A 23,803-nucleotide genomic window follows, 5' to 3' on the forward strand; every position below is an offset into this window, starting at 1 on the left:
AGAAAGCTGTCAAAAGTGCCCATGAATCCAACTAATCAATCAAAGAAATCAAAATTTCAAGTTTTGATGCTAAAAAAGGTTCACTTTTTTTCAAACAAGTAAACATAGAGGGGTAGAAAATCGTACGAGTAAAGCCCATAAACAGTACAAGTAAACTCTATGATATGAGTCACTACACAATGCAGAATGACTAAACATGCCTTGATGAACATGCTCGTATGACCTTTAAAGGGTATTTACAGAATGACTAAACAAATGACTTTATACGAGTAAACACTATTTAGTAGTTACTCATACGATAAACCTTACATAGTAGTATGATAAAACGACTGCCAATGAGCTAAAATGAAATTCAAATGAGAAAATCATAAAAAAAGTCACAATTTTGGAAATTTATTTAGCTCAAGATTGATCACTTACCGCAGAGGGATAGTTCCTAGGTTGATTATGTCATCTTTGCAGCTCGAATTGATGCGTATGCTTATGAATTTCCATTTTTATCTACAGAAGTTTTTTGAATTTTTTAACTTTGAAAACTAAAAAATGAAATGAAAATGACCCTTTTTACCCCTTATATAGAAAACCCTAATCTTTCAACTTGCTCCGATGAACGTGAAAATCATACCCTTGAATAAAATGACCATCCTGAGTCCATTTTCAAGATCGAAATTTAAATCTAAGATCATTTTTCTAGTCAAAATCTCACAACATTGACCAATTGGTACTTTCATCTTTCGATCACTTTTCTCATCATTTTTTGCTCAAATCAATTTTGATTTCAACTTAAATCTTAAGTACATCTTCATGCTCAGATTATCATCGCGAAATTTTTTAATCCTTTCAATAATTGCCTAAACTTCTTGCAACCTCGCTATCTTTCGATTTCACTCCCGATGGGGCATCATCATTACCTCATCCTTATCAATGATTACATCATCAAAAAATAAAGAAATTATTCAAATCTTCATCTAAAAGTTGAGCAGAAAATATTTTTAATCAAAGATTAATCAAAAAAAACCTTTTTGTTCTTCAAAATCAAATCAATCTCTAGGGGCATATCAGTTTCATTGCATCAAATCAAGCTGATATTGTCTTTGTATGAATTGCGCTTAATCCAAATAGGTGTTCAGTCTCATTACATCAAATCAAGCTAAACATTTTCTCTATCGGTTCTTCTTCAATCAAGTTCAAAATAGGTTTCATCTCGTCGATCAATCTAGTTCAATCAAGTTCTAGATCGATACTCATTTCTTGATCCATCAAGTTCAAGATCGATATCTCGCTCTTTGTCGGTCCTAGTTCAATCAAGTTTAGGATCGGCGTTGCTTTAATCAACCTGTTCAACTTCATCACTTCAAATAAAGTTGAACATCTTGCTCTTCATCGGTTTGTGATCCATCAAGTTCAAAACTAATAATCTATTTGACATTAAAAAAATTTTGAATCAATGTGTTGTTCGCACATCAATTCAAAGAGGGGCAAACGTAATACCCTAAAGATGGTCACCTAAACCATGGGCCCCTAATCTCGACTACATCACCAAGGTCCTAACCAAAGGCAAATTAAATCAATCATGAGCACCTAATTAATTAATTCTTAGTCATCAATGTCACATGGCAAATAGATCATTCATTATTAATTAAATAATTGTTTAGTTAATTAATCATTCCAACTAAATCATTTTAATCAATTATCCTATTTATTTAATTAAAAATCCTAGCATATTTAATTAATAAATCAATTTGCCATTAAATCATTAAAAAAGGAATTAATTTGAAAAATGAATTAATTTGAAAAAAAGAATTAATTTGAAAAAGAATTAAAATTGAGAAAAAACATCAAAATGGAATTAAATTGAAAAATCTCAAAAAAGCAATTAAATGAATTAAATATCAAAATTGATTAAAAATATTAAATATGGAATAAATCAGTTTTTTTTATTTTATCTTAAAATTCTAGTTCAATTTCCTTTAAAGCTGAGAAAAGTAGCCAATCACATCAATTCACCTAGATTGTGCTTCCTCTTGGAGAATCTATGTCGTTCATCATTGATCGATCTTGATCGTTGGTCTCTCTCTGGATTTTCTATAAATTCAAGCCCTCATCTCTCATAAAAAAGAACCTGGAGATTATTGTTATTATGTTGTTTTTGCTCAAGTGGCATTTCAATAAGGATATTGAGAAGGTTGTTGGAGATTATAGATATAACTAAAGAAGGATGATTACTATCTTAATAATATTATTTTATCATTGATGTCAAGAAATTGATTTTCTGATTCAGTATGATGTTGCCATATCTTGAGAAGTATGTTTTGATGAGTATTAAGAGGTCGGTAAGTGACATAGAAAGAATGTGATAATGAAGGGGAGAAATAAGTTATTCAATGGGAAACTATTACCAAGTTAGACAATGATGAGATCATGTTGTTTTGAGTGTTTTGATATCCTACATATGTCGTTGATTATAAGTTTAATACTATACTATGTCACCAAGCGAAGAACCTAGTCAGTAAACCCTAGGTACCTAGTCAGTAAACCCTAAGGTTATCGATATCGGTTAAAGAAGGCAAAATGTCTATCGAGTGAATTTTAGTATTAACCGAGTAACAATCGAGTTATAATAGATCGGATTGGATGAATAAAAGAATTATTTAATGAAGGATGCTGATGAGCTGGAGATGAATAAACGATTGGTATGTTGTGCAAGAAGTTTGTTAAGGATCTACGGCAATGGAAAATCAAGAGGAAGATCTACAACATAGATTGAACCGCAATAACCTAGCACAAGATCCAAGGAAGGAATGCAAGTTCCAAGGTGAGGTAAAACATTTTTCAGATCGAAGGATACATTGAACCTAGTCAAGTTTGATGATCTGATGGCTAAGATTGATCATGGGAAATGTGATCAAGGAGATTAAGCAGTTAGAAATTGTTTATAAATACGGAATTGTTGATGAACAATATATGCGGGAAAATGTATGCACAATGATGCTATAGTAATGTTTATCGAGCACATAAGCTTGAAGATCTTATTGAAGAACAGATTGAGAAACCCAACAAGCCCAACAAGGGACAAGATAAGTCTTATGACAAGATTGTTTTGAGCAAATAGAATCTGCTTTAGCATTTTAGATGTGAAGTTGCAGATATATTTTATTATTGTTATTTATTTTGTAAGTGATAAGAAATCTCTTAACCAAGTGGACCTAACAGTCTTATTTGTAAATCCTCTAGCAAGGTAACATTCTAGTTGAGTGTTTGAAATCCTTTGACAACGTGACTTCTAACAAAGTGCAATATTCTAACAGATATAAGGGAAATCCCTTAACCGAGTCACATCTAGCAATGTGTTTGTAATCTTTAATAGGATTTGCTTTTAACCAAGCATACTCTAGAAGGGTATATTTCTTAGTGGGTCCGAAATCCTACAGTGGCTTTTCTCTATTTGGGTTTCCATGATAAATCTGGTGTTATATGTATTGTGATGTTATATGTTCATGAGTTTGAATGTTTTACAATTTTGGCTATATATTCTAAAGTATAAGCTACTGAGGTTGAATCTGTTGAATATATTGAAGATTAATTTTGTATGATTCACCCTCCCCTCTCTCTCATCTTATTAACTATTAGCATCAAAGATTTACAATTGGTATCAGAGCTTTGGAATCTAGAAGAAAAGTTTAAAGGTACTTGAGGCAAAGATCCGAAGATGTATAAAAGGGATGCACCAAAGCTGAACAAGTCAAGTTTCTCCACATGGCAGAAAAGGATGAAGCTGCATTTATCAGGAATTGGAGAATATGCAACATATTATCTAGAGAATGATTACATAGCACCTAGCACCAACCCGATGACAATGGAAGAGATAAAGGCAAAGTAAGAACATATTCAAGCTATGATTGAAATAACATTTGCGTTAAATGACTTAGAGTTTAATGATATAGAAGGTTGTAATGATGCAAAGGTGATGTGGTCTAAGCTCATATCTGTGTATGGTGGTGATGAACATGTTCAAAGAGCAAAAGTAGATAGTCTAAGAGGACAACTTAAATCCATGAGAATGAATGAAGGTGAGAACATAACACAATACAGTACAAGGTTAAAGGAAATTGTCAATCAAATTAAAGGAGCGGGAGGAACTATCGAAGAAAAGGATGTAACAAGTAAGTTGTTGAGAACCCTTCTACCTAATTATGCCATTCGAGTCTTTGCAATCAATGAATTAAGGTCTATACCAAACATGCCAGTCTCTTTGGATGCCACTATTGGTAAGCTACATGCATTTGAGTTAAGTAATTTTGATAGCAGTGGGTCTTCGGTAAATAAAGTTGAATTTGCATTCAGTTCTTTTCATCTTGGTGAATCTAATGACTATAATGATAGAATGAATAAGTATTTTGAATGAAATCATAGTGGATCAAGTGAGAGATTTTGTAAAAACATGGAAGAGGAACACAAACTATATGAAGAAATCAAAAAGCAAGAAGAGTTTGAAGCATTATTAGCCAGAAGGTTACCGAGAGGCAAAGGTAAGTATAAAGGAAAGTTACCTTTAAAATGTTTTAACTATGATAGACTAGGACATATGGCTTCTAACTGTCCTAACAAAGAATCTAGTGAAAAGAGAGAATACCGAGATGACAAATAGAAAGACAATCACTACAGAGGACACCGAGACTTCAGAAGGAAAGATAGAAAGACATGCCTAGTAGCTGATGAGGAATCCAATGATGATAAATCTGATGAAACTGAAACAGAGGAAGTTGTTTATGTGGCTATTAAAGATGGATCAGATGACGAAAGGTATGAAGAAAAAGCCCTAATATCTCACATAAATAATAATGATTCTTGGATCATAGACAGTGGATGCTCTCATCACATGACAGGTGATAAACACAAGTTTGTTAAATTAGAAGATTATGATGGAGGTTATGTAAGATTTGGTAATGATGCACCATGTCTGGTGAAAGGTAAAGGTTCTATAACACTTCTTGACAATGCTAAATGTGATAATGTATACTGGGTTGAAGGTTTGAAATACAATTTGTTGAGTGTAGCACAGCTAAACAATACAGGATACCGAATAGAATTCTATAAGGGATGTGTCAAAGTTCATGACAAACATGAAAAGTTGGCTGCTATTGGGACACAAACAAGAGGTAATACATTTCATCTTGACTCAAATCAGAACAATGTCTATATGCAAAAAAAGAAGATACCTAGTTATGGCATAAAAGGTTTTGTCATGTAAATTTTGATAATCTGATCAAAATAAGTAAGATGCACCAAGTAAGAGGTCTACCAAGCTTGGAAACACCTAAGAATGCTATGTGTCGAGGATGTCAGATGGGTAAGATGGCAAGATCAAGCTTTACAAGTAAGTCCTACACTTCTAAAGGAATTTTAGATCTTGTACACACCGATCTTTGTGGTCCCATGAAAGTTCAAAGTTATTATGGTGATAAATACTTCATATTATTTGTGGATGATTACTCAAGGATGATGTTAGTTATGTTTTTAAAAGAAAAATTAGAAGCTTTTCAAATGTTTAAATGGTACAAGGAAAGAGTTGAAAATGAAACACGAAGACAGCTGAAATGTCATAGATCTGATAGAGGAGGAGAGTTCACTTCTGATGAATTTAACTTATTCTACAATGATCATGGTATAAAAAGGCAAGTATCTGCACTGAGAACTCCACAGCAAAATGGGATAGCTGAAAGAAGAAATAGATCTATTGTAGATTGTGCTAGAACCCTGATGATTGAAAAGAGGGTACCTCAAACATTTTGAAGAGAAGCAATTAGCACTGTAGTTTACACCCTGAACCGAGTACAACTGAAGAAAGGAACTATGAAGACACAATATGAAATTGGGTATGACAAGAAACCTAATGTAAGTTATTTTAAAATATTTGGAAGTAGATGCTATGTTCACAAAGATGACAGAAATGGAAAGTTTGATCAGAAAAGCAAGGAAGGAACATTTCTTGGTTATTCTTCTAGATGTAAAGCATTTAAATGTCTAATCAAATCATCTAACAAAATAGTGGAAAGTGCAAATGTGAAAATTGATGAATTTTCAGAAAGAAATGATGAAGGAAATTCCAAAGAACCAGAAAATTATGAAGAATTTGTTTATGTTCAACTGAGAAATCCTACCGAGAAAGTTGATGAAGAAAATTAAGAAAATACTCAGTTACTGAGTGATGAAGAAGATCAAATAGAGCATACTGAGCCCATATTACCCAAACATGTCAGAAGAAATCATGCGTCAAGTCAGATTATAGGAGATAAGGATGATCCAATGATGACAAGGAACAAACTGAGACAGAACACATGTCTGATATCTGAATTTGAACCAAGAATAGTAAAAGAGGCATTTAACAATGAAGATTGGGTAAATGCTATGACATAAGAGATTGATCAAATCAAGAAGAATGAAACATGGACATTGGTCCCAAGATCGAAGGACAAAAATGTAATCAATACAAAGTGGATTTTCATAAACAAGTTAAATGAAAAAGGTGAGGTCATTCGGAACAAAGCAAGACTAGTTTGCAAAGGTTATGCTCAAGAAGAAGGAATAGATTATGGTGAGACTTTTGCACCTGTAGCTAGACTTGAGTGAGTAAGAACATTGTTGGCATATGCTACTTTCAAAAATTTTAAGGTATATCAAATGGATGTTAAATCTACATTTTTGAATGGTATACTAGAAGAAGTTTATATTGAACAACCTGAAGGATTTGTCGAAGACAAGAATAAAGATCAGGTATGTAAATTGAACAAAGCTTTATATGGTCTGAAACAAGCACCTAGAGCATGGTATGAGAGACTACACTCTTACTTAATCAAGATTGGTTTTACAAGAACAAATGAAAACAACAATATGTACATGAAGAATGATGAGGACAATGGAATACTGATCTCAACCATATTTGTTGATGATATTATTTTTTGTGGAAATGATTCTCTATGCAAGAACTTTGGAAATGAAATGTGCAAAGAATTTGAGATGTCATTAATCGGTGAGATAAAGTATTTTATAGGTTTACAAATACTGCAAATGAAATATGAGATTTTCATTACTCAATCCAAGTATATAAAGGAAATCTTGAAGAAATTTGGAATGGAGTATTCTAAACCTATAAGTACTCCTATGACTACTAACTGTAAACTATCAAAGAATGATGAAACTACATCTATTGATGAGACACTTTACCGATCCATGATTGGAAAGTTGCAATAAGTTGTTCACAGTAGGCTGGATATAGCACATGCAGTAGGTATAGTTGCAAGATTTTCTGTAGATCCCAAAGAAACTCATTTGACAGCAATCAAGAGAATTTTTAGATACCTGAGAGGCACTGAAGATTATGGCTTAGTATATGAAAAGAGGAATGATTTTGATTTAAAAGTTTATACTGATGCTGATTGGGTAGGAAACATTGATGACAGGAAAAGCACAAGTGGTGGAGCTTTCTTTTTGGGAGATAGACTAGTAAGTTGGCTTAACAAGAAACAAGGATGCATTTCACAGTCAACAGTTGAAGCTGAATATGTCACTGCAACATTGAATTGTACCAATATAGCATGGATCAAGCAATTGTTGGAAGGTATAAATGAAAATGTTACCAAGCCAGTAACTATATTCTATGATAATACTAGTGCCATTAACATTTCAAAGAATCCGGTAATGCACATCTCTATAAAGTATCATTATCTCAGAGAAGAAGCTCAAGAGAAGAAAGTTGTGCTGGAATATATCAGCTCAAAAGAGCAAATAGCAGACATCTTCACAAAGCCACTGCCAAGGGACACTTTTGAGTATCTTAGAAGCAAGTTAGGGGTCCTACCCCTATCCTCTACTCACTGACAGAGTTCGGTGAAAGCATCAATTCAATGACTCTATAGATTATTATTTGTGGATTGATTTTGATTTACGCACTTTAGGAGGTTTTCTAAAGGTGTGTAGGAAATAGTGAATAGAGACAAGTTGCTCTGACCGAGACTAAGATGATACATGTGTAACACAGCAAAGCAATCACTTTACAGGGGAAGAAACCATGAATTAGTTCTTTTTCTTTTTGGCATTATTGTTAAAGTGGGACAAGACTAAACAGAGAAGATAACAGAAGACTGATGACAGGGGAAGAAGACTTCAGGAGAAGGTTTAAACAGCTCAAGGATAACAGGAGAATTCTAAACAACAATCTGAATCTGAATAAGTTGGAATAAATCAAGTTGTTATTTCCATTTAAAGTTGGTATTGCCATCAATACCAAAGGGGGAGATTGTTGGCATTTCAATAGAAAGGAGATTGTTGGCATTTCAATAAGGATATTGAGAAGGTTGTTGGAGATTATAGATATAACTGAACAAGGATGATTACTATCTTAATAATATTATTTTATCATTGATGTCAAGAAATTGATTTTTAGATTTAGTATGATTTTTCCATATCCTGAGAAGTATGTTTTGATGAGTATTAAGAGGTCAGTAAGTGACACAGAAAGAATGTGATAATGAAGGGGAGAAATAAGTTATTCAATGGGCAACTATTATCAAGTTAGACAATGATGAGATCATGTTGTTTTGAGTGTTTTTATATCCTACATATGTTCTTGATTATAAGTTTAATATTATACTATGTCATCAAGAAAAGAACCTAGTCGGTAAACCCTAGGTACCTAGTTAGTAAACCCTAAGGTTATCGATATCGGTTAAAGAAGGCAGAATATCTACCGAGTGAATTTCAGTATTAATCGAGTAACAACTGAGTTATAATAGATCACATTGGATGAATAAAAGCATTATTTAATGAAGGATGCTGATGAGCTGGAGATGAATAAATGATTGGTATGTCGCACAAGAAGTTTGTTAAGGATCTACAGCAATGGAAAATCAAAAGGAAGATCTACAGCACAGATTGAACCGCAATAACCTAGCACAAGTTCCAAGGAAGGAATGCAAGTTCCAAGGTGAGGTAAAACATTTTTCAGATCAAAGGATACATTGAACCTAGTCAAGTTTGATGATCTGATGGCTAAGATTGATCATGGGAAATGTGATCAAGGAGATTAAGTGGTTAGAAATTGTTTATAAATAAGGAATTGTTGATGAACAATGTATGCGGGCAAATGTATGCACAATGATGCTACAGTAATGTTTACTGAGCACAGAAGCTTCAAGATTTGATTAAAGAATAGATTGTGAAGCCCAGCAAGCCCAACAAGGGACAAGATAAGTCTTATGACAAGATTATTTTGAGCAAATAGAATATGCTTTAGTATTTCAGATGTGAAGTTGCAGATATATTTTATTACTATTATTTATTTTGTAAGTGACAGGAAATCTCTTAACCGAGTGGACCTAACAGTCTTATTTGTAAATCCTCTAGCAAGGTAACATTCTAGTTGAGTGTTTGAAATCCTTTGACAAGGTCACTTCTAACAAAGTGTAAGATTCTAATAGATCTGAGCGAAATCCCTTAACCGGGTCATATCTAGCAATGTGTTTGTAATCTTTAACAGGATTTTTTTTTAACCGAGCATACTCTAGAAGGGTATATTTCTTAGTGGGTCCGAAATCCCACAGTGGTTTTTCCCTATTTGGGTTTCCACGTTAAATCTGGTGTTATATGTGTTGTGATGTTATTTGTTCATGAGTTTGAATGTTTTATAGTTTTGGCTATATATTCTGAAGTATAAGCTACCGAGGTTGAATCTGTTGAATATATGTAAGATTAAGTTTGTATGATTCACCCCCCCCCCTCTCTCTCATCTTATTAACTATTGGCATGAGAACTTTACCATTTAATTAATAAATAAATTTGCCATTAGATCATTAAAAAAGGAATTAATTTGAAAATTGAATTAATTTGAAAAAAAGAATTAATTTGAAAAAGAATTAAAATTGAGAAAAAAAATCAAAATTGAATTAAATTGAAAAATCTCAGAAAAGCAATTAAATGAATTAAATATCAAAATTGAATAAAAATATTAAATATGGAATAAATCAATTTTTTTTATTTTATCTTAAAATTCTAGTTCAATTTCCTTTAAAGCTGAGAAAAGTAGCCAATCACATCAATTCACCTAGATTGTGCTTCCTCTTAGAGAATCTATGCCGCTTATCATTGATCGATCTTGATCGTTGGTCTCTCTCTGGATTTTCTATAAATTCAGACCCTCATCCCTCATAAAAAAGAACCTGGAGATTATTGTTACTATGTTGATTTTGCTCCAGGCCAAGGCTTTTGGAAAAGAAAATTCCAAAAAATCCTACAAGCAGGGAATTTGAGTAGTTTTTATTATAAAACTAATTTGATTGAGAATTAAACATAAATATGATTTAGTTTTCTTAAGCCATTTTTGTTTAAATAATGTTATCCTTAGAATGCTAGTTGAGATGTCTTTTAAAAATTTTATATGCAATATATTAGTATTTTTTTGTTTATTTTAGTTTGACTGTTTTGATGTATTAGTATATCAATAAATGCTATAATTTTTAGTTAGGTTTGACTTGTAATCTAATTTTTATTTATTTTTTATTTCATCTTGATCTTCAATGAGTGGTTTTGTTCCTTCATACTCTACCTCAAAATTACTATATTAATTTATATATAATTTGCAGGAATGTGAGATTGATCTTTACATCCAGAAATTTAACATTCAAATTGAAACTTTTATGCCCCTTTCTATTAGTCATTAAGAGCCAACATATTATATGTTTGTGTGACATTTTACTATGTCATCATATTTAATAACATTCATTGTAAATAAAAACACATAAAATAATATCATGGAAGAATTAGAGAATTACTAAAGCTATATTTTCTAATTTAAGAACATTAAATGAATCAAACATGCATCATGATCATGTAGGTTGTATCTATGTTTGCAAATGTATCCTTGATTGTTCTCATAATTAATTTCATCCACCAAGGGGCTTGAGTTAGGACAATGTGTTCAACTATTAAATCAAGAAACTCCTAGATAGTGTATCTAGACACCACCTTGACAAACTTAGATACTTACAGGGAATAGGTAAACTAGTACTCAAGTACGCTTCTTACCAAATTAGTTCCATGTAGTTATAATAAATATTAATTATGAGATTAAATTCATAGAGATTGGCATCAAACTCATGAGGCTTAGGCTTGATCTCCGTCATTTTTATGGTAGTTCAAATTTTGAGACATCCATCAAATCAAGGCCTTTAATATTTTTTATAGTAGCATATTAATCCAAAATATCATTTGTATAATTTATTCATCATCAGTTTTAAAGTTAAGTAAATATTTAATCATCCTATTTTATAATAACATTTATTTTAGTACAATTATATATCTCGATTCTATTATCTATTTTTCTATTTAATATTTAATAGCATATATTTAATTATCCTAGATAAATCATGTATAAATTGTATTTCTACATAATATCTTAATAATAATAATAATAAAATTATTATACCTTATGTTGTTCACCATTTAGTTCCATGCCCACCTTGATTGAGATGGCTTCAAGCAACAACATATCAATAAATCACATACTCATATGTTAATTGACTCTCATACATTTTATCCCTACCTAAAAATAAGAAATTTATCATTTCAAATCAATTGTGTAGGATCTAGAATTAACCTAGATCAGTCTTACATAATGCAAAAAAGACTAGCAAAATTCAATGCATCAAATTTATTTCAACTTTTTCACCTCCTTTGTTAGCATAGCACTTTTTCTATAAACACATTGTTATGCCATTATATTTTGAAATGCATTCATTATGCACTTAAAATGAGGCTAAGGATGCAAAAGAAAAAGAGGAGAATAATTACAAGATGTTTCAAGTCTCAAAAGTAATAAAAGAATAAAAGTTGTGTCATTAATAACATCATATGCACGCAAGTCTCAAAAGTAATAAAAGAATAAAACTTGTGTCATCAATAACATCATATGCATGCCTATGATGGTTTTCTTTAATCTTTCTCATTATCATTAATTCAATTCATCTTGATTCATCTATATGATAAAATTCATTAACATATCAAACTTGTAAGATCCTGGATAGTGTCTCAAGAAACTATATTGACTTCTCAAGTATCTAGCATGTGAATTCATATAAATTCCAAGGGAACATTTTTGTTAAATCAATCCTATGCACCTTAAATCATTTGTATGAATTAGGATCAGGTTCCTAGTAAAGAAGTGATTGTGCAAGATGTGACACTAATTTGTAAATATTTCTATGATTATTCAAACAAAAATATTCATCAAACTAAGACAAACAAAACAATTTTATGATAATGAAAAATCATTAAAAACAAGATTAGAATCATTTATCCATCATCAACCTTTGAAATAAGACTCTATATCCTCATATTTAATTATCTTAATATTCCAATTTTATTTTTATTCTAAGATTATTTTTTTTAAATAAATATGTACTAATGGATTGCATTTATTTAAAACTAACCTACATTTTTTGATACATTTGAATAAATCCCTTAAACAAGTTTTAAATGCACATATACACTTTTTAATATGCAACTTAGGGTTTCCTCTATTCCATTAGGGTTTCTTCTATTCAATATCGGCAGGCTGGTTTAATGTATTCAATCAATTTCATAGTGCTTCTGAAACACGCTTTATTGTTATTGTTATTGTTATTGTTATTGTTATTGTTATTGTTATTGTTATTGTTATTGTTATTGTTATTGTTATTGTTATTGTTATTGTTATTGTTATTGTTATTGTTATTGTTATTGTTATTGTTATTGTTATTGTTATTGTTATTGTTATTGTTATTGTTATTGTTATTGTTATTGTTATTTGCTCAGAAAATATTATTTCTTAGTAGATAATCACATGGTCGTGCTCTAGATGAAAGTTGTAGAGAAAATATTTTGTTTGATCAATCATTAGTTATATGGGAGGATAGTGATATTAATTTGTGGTTTATAATTTTTTTGTGTTTTTCCAATAAAATAAAAAGGACATTTTTTCTTTCCTGGTAGTTGGGAAGCCAAGGTTTTTGGATGGAAAAAGCCTATAAAATAGGGAAGTTGACCAGTAGTTTTTCTTATGAAACTAATTTCAATTGATTGAGAATTAAAAGTAACAAAATAAAATACAATTTAATTTAATGTTGTCTTTAAAATATTAGGTGTGATGTCTTTTGAACATTTTTATATGTTTGATATAATATATTTGTAGTTTTGTGTTTATATTGATGTGAATGTCTTGATGTATTAATATATCAACAAGTGTTAAAAAAAATTGTTATGTTGTAGTTTTATATCAACAAGTGGTAGGTTTTCGTGTTAGGTTTGACTTTTGGTTTAATTCTTATTTATTTTTTATTTCATCTTGGATGTTATTGAATGGTTTTGTTCCTTCATTTCTTACCTTAAAATTGTCACCTTATCCATAGACAACGGAGAAGTTGCAGAGGTCAATCAGATCTAAGCAAAACCAAATACGCCCAGCAAGCACCCGATCCACAGCATTTGCAAACAGCCTTGCCTATTCGGTGATTGATCTACAACTGATTAGTGAAGACGTTGTCATTTGGTTTGGAGATCGGCATTTGGGAGGAGGTTTTCAGACTGTTAGTAGTAGATAACTTTGTCATACTCAAACTTGTTTGTGACAGTAGCAAAGGACAACACCTGCCAATCATCTTGAGGTTCATTGTTAGTAAAAGTTTTCTTGCATTGTCATCACTACAGTTGGGGTAACATCAAATCAGCATAATATAGTGATTGGGTAATATAGTGATCGAACATGGCTGATAGAGGACATTTGGGTTCATGGGCGGATGTGGGCTGGGAAGACCCGCCTCATGTTCCGCAGTGGGTCTACACAAAAGGCAGATGGAAGGACATGGCAATACAGGTAAACCGGAGCAGAAATAACAAGGTTTTTCAGCCAGCTTCAAAATACTTTCAAGGCTTCTTTGGGAATAGACGCAGTGTAGCATGGAGGCAGAATAACAATGGAAGGAGATTCACTCAAGGGCATTTTAATAATGGTGAGAATCATGGGAATTCTAAGAAGCAATTCAAGGGATTTTTGAGGAAATGGTCTTTGGATCTGGGCAATCAGCGCACGTTTGCTAGGGTTGTTGGCTTGGCAAATAAGGAGACTGCGGCTAGGGTTTTTGTTTCTTCACAGCAGGTGGGAAATAAGGTAAATGTGAACCTCAAGGAAGCTAGTCCAAAAAAGGTAAGTAAGATTCCATATGTTCCTATTCTACTCGAGGTTTCTTCATCGCAGGTTTGGGCTCCTATCCCTTGTATCGATCTTTTAGGTTCTTATGTCGATAAGAAAGCAGATTGTTTGCATACGAATGCTATTTCTAGGCAAATTTGGGGTGATCAAATTAGTTTGTTAAAGCTTTATCATAAATTGCAGAAAAGATGGGGGGATATGCATTATTTTCAATTATTGTCTGCGAATGCTTTTATTATTTTCTTTGATTCTCCTTCTTTTAGAGATGAGGTATTAAGAACTTCACATCATTGGTTTGGAAAACATTTAATTTCAATTGTGGCTTGGAAACCTTTTTTTATTCCTTCTTGGTCTAGTTCGAAACTTATTCCTTTTTGGTTTGGTTTACCTAAAATTCCTTTTGAATTTATGGATCCAGATGTTCTTGAGAAAATTGGAAATACTATTGGAACTTTTTTAACATCTAAAATGGACTTTGTGAAGGGGGAGATTCTGGTAAAAAATTTTGTTCTTATTAACCCTAACAATGTTTGCCCCTGTACTTGTAATATCAAGTCTCATGATGGTATTTGGCACTAGTCAATTGAGAAATTAGATACGAAGCTTCTTAAGTCTCCTTTACTTTTGGATGCTCCTTTACTTATGGATTTTAAGAAAAACCAGTAGGTTGTTGACACTGTCCCTAAATCCCTTAATAAAGATAGTTTGTCGGTGGGACCTTCGATTGAAGCATGTGGAAATGTCTCTTTGCATAAATTGGTAGAAACAAGTCACATTAATCTTGAAAATAATCCATTGTGTCCTAGTTTTGGGAAGCCAAATGATCACACTTCGGGTTCGGTCTCACTTTCGTCTTTACTAAATACATTTTCTAATAACTGGGGTATAGTGGATGGTAATCCCCCGATGAATGGAGTAGATCACCCATTGATGATAGATTGCCCTAAGATGCCAAATAATCACACAAAGGGTAAGGATGACAATTTGTCTTCATGCACTCAAAAGGAGGTTTTGGATTCTTCAAAGAATGTGAATTTAGATAAAAATGCAGTAGTTGATATGAAAACTATTAAACAGGTACCTGCCATAGGTTTTCCTAATGATGCTTCTTTAGTTCAGGAAATTAAGAATTTGGTGTCTAATAATTCCCCTCTGAATGTTGAAATTAATATGGCTAATGAATCTTCCTTAGGGAATAGTAATCCGTCAGAGGTTGTCCCTGTTATTATGCCAGATGAGAATCGGGTTTAGCAAGTACATGATATTTATAACAATCATGCACATCAAATGGATGAGGGTATTACTGATAGAGTTGTTTGTTCAATTGAGAATGATTTGGGGGGTATAAACTCGACCCTTCCAATCTCTACATCTGCTAATCCTTTTGTGGTTTTGGCTACAACAGAGTTGCATTTTCAAGATAATCCATTTATCCTAGCTTCTCCAAAGTCATGCAAGAGTTTACCAATTGTCTAAACAACTCCAGATTTTTCATCATCGGTGGTTTCTCCTAGGAGAGGTAGGCGTCCAGATAATCTTAAGACTCAAATGGAAATTGATGCTGGAATTCAAAAGACTTTGTCCCTTTCTCCTGCTAGTGGGCAAGGGAGGCATTCGGTCTCTCTTGGTAGGCCTAAGAAAACATGCCTAACTCTTGTAAGCGTAAAAAGAAAGAGGAGTAAAAGATTCGTGACTAGTCCACTTGTGACAAGATCAGCGGCTATGAAACATAATTTGCAAGGTTGCTTTGGGGAAAGCAAAAATTCTCTGATTATTGGGAAGAGGGGAGCTTCAACCTCCCCTCGAGGACAATGAGAATTATTTCTTCGAATGTTAGGGGCTTAAATGCCCCTAACAAGAGACACTTAATTAAGTCCCAAATGGACTTAATTAAGTGTGATATTTTTATGTTGCAAGAAACAAAGTTGTCAAAGGAGTCTGCTGATTTGGTTTTTTCATCTTGGAGAAGGTGGAATTTTCTTTCTTCTCTGGCTTGTGGTGCTTTAGGAGGTTTGGCACTGCTTTGGAATAATTATAATATTGAGGTACAGTTAGTGGCATCTACTACAAATTGGATGTTAGCTTTAGTTATAAGCAAGATTTCGAAGGTTAAATTCTGGCTTTTTAACATTTATGCTCTGTCAAGAATTCAAGGGAAGAGTAAGTTATGGGGTGAATTAAAGAGGATTTCTTCTCCCTTAAAACATGGTTCCTTTATTATCTTTGGGGGTGATTTTAATGCTATCACTGATTTAGATGAGAAAAAAGGAGGTGTTTTCCCTAATAAAAGGGTTATGGATGACTTTGGGGATTTCATTTCTGATATGAGCCTTTTTGATTGTAAGTCTCAGAATGGGGTTTTCACATGGACAAACATGAGAAGGGATTTTTCTCAGATTGCTAAGAGATTAGATCGGTTTTTGTTATTTGAGAATTGGATTGATTCAAATTTTGAATTCTTTTCCTCTATTCTACCGGTCTCAGGTTCTGATCATTTTCCAATTTCCCTTTCAGTTATTGAGGATAGGGCTTCTTTTAAGTCTCCATTTAAATTTGAGCCCATGTGGTTTAGGGATTCTTCCTTTTTACCTCTACTTATGAAATGGTGGAATTTTGCTCCTTTTTGTTCTAGGTCCCATATGTTTCAGATTGCTAAGAAGTTAAGTTATTTAAAATTGAATATTAGGGAATGGAATATCTCTCATTTTAAGAACATTTTTCAGGAGAAACAAAGGATTCAAGGTACAATTGAGTGTTTTAATACTCATGTGTTTCAACATGGTATGGTGCCACAAGTTTTTGATGAATTGAAGTCACTAAAATTACAGCTTGAGGAGGTGTTAGATAGAGAGGAAATCTATTGGAGACAGAAATCTAGAGAGTTATGGCTTTCAGATGGTGATAGGAACACAAAAAAAATTCATTCTTTAACTAATATTAAAAGATGTAAGAATAGGATATCTTGTATTCAGTGTCAAAATGGGAATTTATTGACAGAGCCAGAGGACATTGCTTCAGAGGCAGTTAGGTTTTTTAAGTCATTATTATCTTCGAAAAATGGAAATTTCAGCAATGATATTATATCTAATATTCCTCCTTCAGTATCTTTGGAAGACAATAAAATGTTGATGTCTCCCTTTTCCTTAGAAGAAGTTAAGAGTGATGTCTTTGCCATGAATCCGGATAAAGCCCCGGGACCAGATGGTTTTACTCCTTTATTTTTTCAGAAATGTTGGGATTTTGTGGGAAATGATGTTTTATTGGCTCTCGAGGAATCTAAGAGAAATAGGTCCATTTTAAAAGAACTTAATACTACAATGATTGCAATTATTCCTAAAAAAGAAGATACTAAGACTTTTGCTAACTTTTGCCCCATCACTTTATGCAACACTTTGTATAAGATATTTGCGAAGGCAATTTCCCTTAGGTTGGTAAAAATTCTACCTAGGATCATTTCATTGGAGCAAGGTGGTTTTGTTCCCGGAAGGGAGACGGCAGAGGGTGCAATTGTAGCACATGAGGTGCTGCATTCTATTTCCACCCAAAGAACCCTGGCCATGATACTTAAACTAGACATGATGAAGGCTTATGATAGAGTAGAGTGGGGGCTTTATGTGTTGTTCATGAGAAGTTAGGTTTATCCAAGGCCTGGGTCAAATGGATTCATGCATGTATTTCTTCTGCAAGATTCTCGGTTTTAATTAATGGTTCTCCTTGTGGTTTTTTCACTTCCTCTAGGGGTTTGAGACAGGGAGATCCCCTTTCTCCCTTTTTGTTTATTCTCCTAGCTAAAACCTTTAGTTGGGCTATTAGGGTTGCTAAAGTGGGGGGGCTTTGGAAAGGTATAAGGATTCAAAATATTCCCCAAAGTATTTCTCATTGTCTCTTTGCAAATGATACTCTATTATTTGGACATGCTTCATTAGTTGAGACAAAAGTGATTAAAGGAATAATACAAAATTATGCATCCTTTTTTGGTCAGAAAGTGAATGGTGATAAATCAAAGATTTTTTTCCTTAATACATCACAACTGGTTCAGCATAGGTTGCAATCCTTTTGGGGATTTGAGACTGGAAATCTTCCATGTACTTACCTTGGGATTCCTTTCTTTGTTAAACAGGATAAGATTGGTTTTTGGGATAATATTATTTCAGTCATTTCTAAAAGAATTCTCTCATGGAATCATAGATGGTTAACTTTGGCGGGTAAAATTGTTCTCATCAAGTCTGTTTTGAATGTTGTTCCCATATATCTCATGTCTGTTTTGAAGTCTCCAAAAGCAGCCATTGTTAGTTTATAGGATACTCTTAGAGATTTTCTTTGGAACAATAATAAAGATGGCAAGAAGAAACTCCCTTTAGTGGCATGGGATAAGGTATGTTTGCCTAAGGAACTTGGGGGAACAGGAATTCAGAGTTTAGAGAATCAGAATTTAGCCTTAGGTGCTAAGTTGGTTTGGAAATTATATGACAAGCCTAGCTCCTTATTGGCACAGATTATGTTTGCCAAATATTTAAATAATGGACTGAGAGAGTACATTTTTAAAGTCTCAAATTTGCCTTTGGGTTCTGCTATTTGGAATTTCCTTTGTAAATGTAGATCAGCTATTTTGCCTCATCTCTCATGGATTGTTCATAATGGTAGAAAGGTCAGATTCTGGGATGAAGTATGGAATGGACACACACCTTTGGTGAATATTACAGATTGGTCTCCTCTGATCACTGTTCTTTCCTCCCTTTGGGGTGTTTTTGTAGCAGATTATTTTGAAATTGTGATTAGTGGACTCCTTAAGCTAGCTAAATGGAAGTCGGTTGATTTCTTATATGTTGATCAAAGCATGAAATTAGATTTGGAAAATATTTTGGGGGATAGAATTGTATTTCTTTCTGATTCTGAGGATGAACTTATTTGGACAAAGAATATTTCTGGTAAGTACACTGTTAAAGATGGTTACAACTCTCATATGGTTGCTAAAGATTTATCTTCTTGGCCTTATAAGTTGTTTTGGCATTCAGCTTGTCTTCCCAAAGCTGGAGCCTTTGCTTGGTTGGCAGTTCAGGATAGAGTCCTTACATGTATGAGACTAGATAGGCTTGGTATTACTATTGTTTTCCCTTGTGTCCTTTGTAACAAAAATTTGGAATCTTCTTCATACCTGTTCCTACATTGTGATTATGCTTATGAATGCTGGCAGTGGTTGTTTGAGAAGTTAAATATATCCTTTGTTATTGGTAAGGATCTCATTTCCCATTTTAGATCTTGGCCCTTTATGTTTTCCTCATCTTTTTATGCATGCCTTTGGATCATATCTCCATCTATTGAGATTTGGAATGTTTGGCTAGAGAGAAACAATAGGATATTTAAAAAAGCAAGGTCTCCTGTGTCTGAGGTTCTATTAAAAATTGAGTCTTCAATCTTTGAGGTTGCTTTGTCATTTATTTATAAGAATTTGGAAAACCTTACTTCTTTTTCACACTAGGATAGTAGAGTTACTAGAGTTTGGAAGCTGCTGTCAGTTTTACCCTCTCATGGTTCAATTTTAAAAAAGAATGATGCAATAGGTAAGAGATGCTCTGCTAGATGGAAACCTCCTCCGCAGGGGCACTTTAAACTGAATTTTGATGGGGCCTCTCGTGGTAACCCTAGGCCAGCTGGGTAGGCATGGTAATTTATGATCATAATGCAAATTTTATTCAAGCTAAGTGTCATGCTACTGGTTTTACAACTAACAATTATTTGGAATTTCATGCTTTGTCTTTTGGATTAGATATGGCAATCTCTTTGGGAATTAAGGACTTAATAATTGAGGGTGATTCTATGGTGATTATTCAATGTGTTATGAAAAAGATATCGAATTGTTGGAATTTGCAGTATATACTTGATCCCATTTTACAAAAATTAGAATTGTTTGAATCTTTCTTGGTATCCCATTGTTACAGAGAAGTTAATAAGATTGCAAATTATTTGGCAAATTTAGCCATTGATAGCAATGCTAATCAGCGAGAGGTGGGTTTTGAGGAAATTCCTTCTAGGGTATGGGAAGATTTGCAGCAATAGTCATATGATTTTCTTGAGTAACGTCGATGTAAAATTTTATGATGATAATTATTCACGCTTTCCCCTTTCATTTCAAGTATTCATGTTCATTGTCTAGAGAAGAGTTTGAGGTCATGGTATTTGATATAATAGTGTTTTTCCAAAGGTTTTTTTATACTTTCTTTTTTTGGCAGGAAGGTTTTTGGCTCATGGGATTCGACACAGGGCTTTGGAAAATTTTGTCTTCTTTTATTGATAGCAACTATGGAGTTTGCATTTGAAAATCATCTGATGGGTTTTTTTGGCAAATTGTCATATGGGCTTTATGCAAAACTGATATTATATGTGTTGTGCCCGCATTTTGTATGTGGTTTTGGGCGGGGTGTATAAATTGATCCGATAGATACTATAGGTTTATTTTATGAGCTATGACCAGAGGTTTTCTTCCCAGGGTTCTTTCCTCTAGTATGCTCTTTGAATCCTATGTAAAAAATGAAAAATATTAATAAAAAAAGTTTAGTGGAAAAATCCACTTTTATTGAAAAAAAAAACATTTTTATAAAATTTGAAGGAATGTTGATTGATCTCTATATCTCAAAGTTTAACATTTAATTATTAACTTCTTTGTCCCTTCATTTTAGTTGTTATAAGCCTCATCTAGCATATATTTGTATGGCTTGTTATTCCATCGTATTTTAAAATTTTTGTTTTAAACAAAAACATATGGAAGAATATCATGATGGAATTATATATATATATATATGCTAAGAATTTACTTTTTTATTTAAGAGCATTAAAGGATAATTGCAAAAAATCACAGAGTGTGATTTAAAGGATAGTTGCAAAACATCATAGAGTGTGATTTTTTTCTCTTTATGCTCTCTTATATCATCCTGATGATGGATAACGAAGTGTGATCCAAAATGTTGATGCAAAACATATTTGACACAATCAAATCCAAAAACATTTGTTCAATTATTGACATGGATTGTGAAAATATGATATCATTAAGCATTAAAGGAATCAAAATTGTGTCACCCTCCTATAGGCCATCTTTATTTATGAATGTCGCCCTTGATCTTTGTCATCATCATTAATTTAGGCCACCAAGAATCCTGACTTCAGACAACTTGTTCACATATCAAATGAGCAAGCTACTTAATAGTGTCTCTAACACTGCCTTCACAAATGCAAAGTAGCTAGAAGGAAAAAGTAAACAAGTATTCAAATGCAAATTTAATCAAAATAATTTTACATAATTCGAACTAATTTTAAGCATAAGATTAGGTTTGTAGTGATTGACATTAAACTCATGTGTTCAAGATTGATTTGCATTATCTTGTATTATAGTTGAAACTTTGAGACATTCATAAAGTCAATGCCTTTACAAAATTTATAACATGACAAATTGATCTAGAAAATCATTAGTATCATCAATCCATCATCAATCCTAGAGCTAAGTAAACCTAATTGTCTTATTTAATCATCACATTTATTACATTTTTTTTATAAGGATAAACGAGTTTTACAAGGACCCGAAACCTAAAGTTTTACAACAACTCGCCAACAACCAATCTGGCAAGAAAAAATAGCAAAACAGGGGAGCAACCCTGAATAGAAACAAAGACAAAAGAAATGCAAACAAACAAGCCAAAGCAAAAAAGCTCTTAGTTAATTGAGAGCACCAGATCCTTGTTCCTTTGGATGGAAATCCTATTGATTTCCTCAAGCTCCTCCATGATGAATCTAGAGGTACCCTTGTTGCTGCTTCTGCTCCTGGTTCTAGAATTGAGTCGAGTGGTTTTGTTTTCTCTAGCAGCCACATCATCTCCTCCAAGATCTTTCACTAGTTCATTGTGGAAGGATCTATAATCAGCAACCATCTCATTGATCTTTTCAAGCCCCTCAATGCTATTGTTCATGGCTTCTTTACTAATGTCGACCAAATTCTTGAGATTTTTCTTAATCTTAGCCATGGATTGTCCCACCTTATCAATCCTTTGTTCATGGTTACATTTCATTACCTCCACATTCTATGAGATTTTTTGAGTCATGATCATGATTTTTTCCGGCTTGATGGGTTCAGGGGAAGTAGTGAAAATGTCAATTATTTCTTTAACCCCCATCTTAAGGGTGTCAATTTCACAGTCAACCCACTTCTAGCAGCACTCCTAGCTTTTGGTGGCTTCCATGACAAGATTCATCAGACTACCATATTTCCCCTGATTATCTTTCTAGACATTGATAGGGAACTAGTTTTTCTTTTTGGTGAGGGCTTCGGCCTTAGAGATCAGCTTGTTGTTGGCTTTGTATTTACTAGCTGCCCATCTGGGGGGAGTTCTTACTACCAAGCATCTCAGGAGTGACCATCTTTTCCTTTTCATCTGCACGTTTGTATCCGAGGTCATTAGCAAGAACCCCACTATCATCCAGGTCCATCTCCGAATCAGAGACATCTTGGACCTTCTTCTGCAAACCAATCTTGGCAAGTAAGGGCACAATTTCAAGGGATTTGGCATGTTCCATGATAAGGATGATAAGTCCCTCATGTAGAACAGGGTTGCTAGAGTTTTCCAGGTGCTTTTCCAAGCTACTCTCAAGGGTGGAGGCAAGATAGTATGGAATAGAGATAATTTTACCATGGCAAAAATTATTTAAAATAGTGAAATGGTAGGAGAAGATACTTGCATACCTACCACCAAGGGTGATATATCTCATTATAAACTCAGCCATGTCGGCCTATGGGGCCATGAGGTCTTTTCTATTATAGCCGCCATTAGCCATCTTGGTGACTCTAGAGCGCTCCTTGTCTTTGTCGAAGAAACTCGACAAGTCCTCCTCCCCATTTTTTCTATCCCTATAAAACCTTCTTTCAGTCGTAGCCAGACTAGTGATCGTCACCACCAAATATTCATCAATCTAATATTCAACACCATAAGCCCTGAGACTCCCTTTTTTCCATCTGTTAACAAAGGCCTCAGTAATCAAAGGAAAGGTGCCATGAAGTCATTCCAAGTAGGGGAAGAGATCACAATCGACGACTTGCCAGACATCTTTATTCTTTTTCCACTTCTCACAAGTAGAGGGCTCTTGTCTATTCTTATCCCCTCCCATTATGCTCCTGGTTGCCAGATAATAGGAGATCACTATCGCGAACCAGTCACAGAAAATAGGCCACACCAAAAGGATATAAAAATAGTAGCAAAAAAACCACACAATCAAATAGGAAAACTAGGCACTCAGGAGGTTTCTAGACTTTTGATTAGGGAAAACCAGAAAGAGCCATTTCTCTATCAACTCTGTCATGTCATGATGAGGGACCATTGATTAACGTAGTAATCGTTACATGCTAGATCACATAGATTTTTAGGGAAAGTCTCCCGACTACTCCACCAGTTGGTTGCCACGTATCCCACTACCAGATTGACCAATAGATCCATCGCCTTATTACCTTCCTGGTATATGTGCGAGATTTTGAAATCTATTAGATCATTAATTATATTTCGGTAGTCCTTGATCAGGCTAGCA

Source organism: Cryptomeria japonica, chromosome 7 (genome assembly GCF_030272615.1).
Source record: "Cryptomeria japonica chromosome 7, Sugi_1.0, whole genome shotgun sequence".
Classification (NCBI taxonomy): Eukaryota; Viridiplantae; Streptophyta; class Pinopsida; order Cupressales; family Cupressaceae; genus Cryptomeria; species Cryptomeria japonica.